Source organism: Poecilia latipinna, unplaced genomic scaffold (assembly GCF_001443285.1).
Source record: "Poecilia latipinna isolate Pla-1442-1.1 unplaced genomic scaffold, P_latipinna-1.0 Scaffold3809, whole genome shotgun sequence".
Lineage (NCBI taxonomy): Eukaryota > Metazoa > Chordata > Actinopteri > Cyprinodontiformes > Poeciliidae > Poecilia > Poecilia latipinna.
The window spans coordinates 4,610-7,927 of record NW_015116425.1 but is presented as its reverse complement, the minus strand read 5'-3'; positions in this window follow the sequence as shown (position 1 = coordinate 7,927).

The window sequence follows — 3,318 nt, the reverse complement described above, 5'->3', positions numbered from 1 at the left end:
TTAATAGGTAATTGAAATTTGAGAATGTTGTTGATCAGTTAAATAGCATTGACGGGGGCAAAAGAAGATTTTTTTTTTTTTAAATAATACTTGGATCATGAGAAATTGAGGTGTAGATATTAGGATCCAGTAGATGGCAGTAGTGGAACGATAGTGGATGCAAGCTGCCTTTGAAATCTGAAGAAGAAAAAGAAGAAGAAGAACGTGCCATTTTCATTTAGCATATGCTAGTAGCAGACACGAAGGATCAGCACTTTTACTGGTACAGTTACAGTTCGGAAACTACCGTAATCAGTTCAGTTAAATCTAAACTTGGGACCTTTTTCTTTTTCAACCGTAATAAATGTGATATTCAGTTGTCCTGTTATGACTCAAATTTTGGGTGTCCGCCCCCCTTTGCTACTGCTGCTGCATCGCTGTGGAAAACCTGGAACAGAAGAGATATCTGCAGCTTATAGTCCGAAAAATACGGTATGCCCCTGTTGAGGTTCGCAATAAAAGTCATTTAGATGAAAACTGGAGTTATACACTGGAGGGTTTTCTTGTTTATAAAGTGGATAAATAGTTTAATTTTCTAATTTGTTAAATGTGATAATTTGGCTCTTGACATTTTGATATTTAGAGATGTACAATATGATCTTGAAGGATTGATTTGTATTATTCTGGATAGAGACAATGAGTGGGGTGAAGGAGATTTACTTTAATACATTTTTAATCCAAAATAAAATTTGCAGTTGAGATTTTTATTAATTGTTTTGCACTTTGGAATTTACTGTATTAAAAAATTCTGATAGGTTTGTATTTAAAACAAAGCCAGAATGAAACTGATGCCGTTATTTGTTCCAAATTATATTAACCAGTCTATGTAAAAGATTTTCAAATAAATTAACCTTCCCTTTTACTGAGAAAATTTAATATTCAATTTAAACATATTTTCCTTCATTGATTGTTCAAAATATGTGATTATTGTCTCCAATAACTTGGAGTGTCACTCGTCTTACTTGTATAATTTTTCTATTTTCTGCTGTGGCTGTTTTCTATTAAAGATCACTATCTTTTTTTAAAGTTGAAACTAATTTGATCTCTACACATATAAGATATATGTTTGATTAAGTCCTTACAAAGTCACTTAATCACTTGCATTTCCTTTGAAAACAGTGAGTGCTGAACGCTACTGCTGAAATATGCAGAAATATTTGAGTTCAAGTGCAGAATCAAGGTTACAAAGGTAAAGTATAATATATATTGAATAATTTTAGGATTCACACCCAGACTGCAGGAGGATTGAAAACATCATTCAACGTATTTTTACTTATATTGTCTGTTTCACATTCAGAGGGAATTAGGAAATTCAAAGCAGAACTAAAAGTCGGTTTATTGTTTCTTCAGTTGGAACTGCCGTGAAACACACAGGACATAATCAGACAATTGGTAGAAGACATAAAACCACTTTAAACAATAATTTGTTCAGATTCAAGCTTTGTATTACATTTAAAATATAATCAGATACAGATATTCAGAATACAAAACATGGGTTTGATAGTTATATTTGTGTTCCAGCACATATTGGAGTAGAAGGAAATGAGAGGGCAGATAAAATGGCAAAGAGGGCAATTCATAATAATATTAGCTTTACAATTAAAACAAGTAAATCTGAGGGAAAGAGTATTGTTAGAAAAACTGATCAAAGTGTGGCTAAAAAGGTGGGATGAAGGAAAAACAGGAAGATGGTTTTATTAAATTCAGAAGATTGTAGGAGAAAAAAGAAACGGAAGAAGAAATAGAAAGGAAAGAGTGATAACAAGGTTAAGATTTGGACATACAGGACTTAATTATACACTTTAAAATTCAAAAGCAGAATACTGGCAAATGTGATCACTGTGGAAAACATGAAACAATAGAGCATGTAATAATAGAATGTTGAAAATATGAAAAAGGGAGAATATACATGCGGAAAGAGTTTGAAAGTTTAAAGGAAAAGATAAATTTATTAGATATTTTGAGGAAGAATTTGAGGAGTAAACATTTACAAATAGTTATTTGACTTTTAATGAAAATTCAATTATTTCATGGAATTTGATTATAGTAGGTGAGGTGTGTTTGTGAATGTGTGTATGATATAGATGGGTAGAATACAAAGTTATGTATAAGTATGTATATTTACATGTGTGTATATATTTATATGTATAGGTAGGATATATTTATTTATTTGTTTATTTTTTTATTATTATTTTTCTTTCTGGTAGAATATATAGATTTAGATAAATGGATGACAGACCATCACGGACCACACTCCATACCAGTAGGTGGCGGTAATGCCACTAACAGTTTGTTGCCAACCGCCAATAAATCCAAGAAGAAGAAGCCGACACAGGAAATGAAAATAGAGAACAGATAGCGACGTCAGCTTTGAAGTTTGAAGGCGGGTTTGGTGTTTTTGGCAAATATTTGAGTGTTTTCTGTAACTGTATTCAGTTCAGTCCTAGAGAGAGTTAGTCCTAGAGAGGTTAAGCGGGACTTAACCGAGTAGTTAAGTCCCGCTGAAGAAACATTAACGGAGTTTTATAAAGTCATCAGTCCGAGGAAGAGATGGATGATCAGCGCAGACTGCTGGATTTCTCCCGGATTCCCCAGATAATCTTACACCGGATAGGTAGGAAACACCTTTACGTTTACTGATGATACGGGTTAGAGAGAGTTGGAAATAGGTTAAATAAAGTTGGAGTTAAGGAAAGTTTTAATACGTGTTTCGCAGAGAAACGCATGCCTGTCAACGAAGCTGAAGTTGATTTCAAAGTCCAGCTTCCGATTCGGGAAATGGCTAAAGGGCGATTCCACCTCATTTTTCACTACCTTCCGCATCTTTAATCGACTCTAGTTTAAAAACTACTACACCTAGAGACTTGAAACCTGGACTAGATTATTCTGCTCTAACAGCAGAATATTTATAACCATGTTTGGGATTTGTGAAACTTTTATCTGATTTGTGAAAACTCAATAAAGTTAGATCTTCACCATTTTTGGCACCTCTTTCATTACTACAACTGCTCTAATTAAAAAACTGTAACTCCTAGACACTTCAAACCTGTACCAGATTATTCTCCTCTTCAAGCTGGATACTTAAAACCATGTTTGTGATTTGTGAAACCTTTTTCTGATTTGTGAAAACTCAATAAAGTTAGATTTTCACCATTTTTTGGCACCTCTTTCATTACTACAACTGCTCTAATTAAAAAACTACAACTCCTAGACTCTTCAAACCTGGACTAGATTATTATTCTCTAATAGCAGAATATTTAGAATCATGTTTGGGATTTG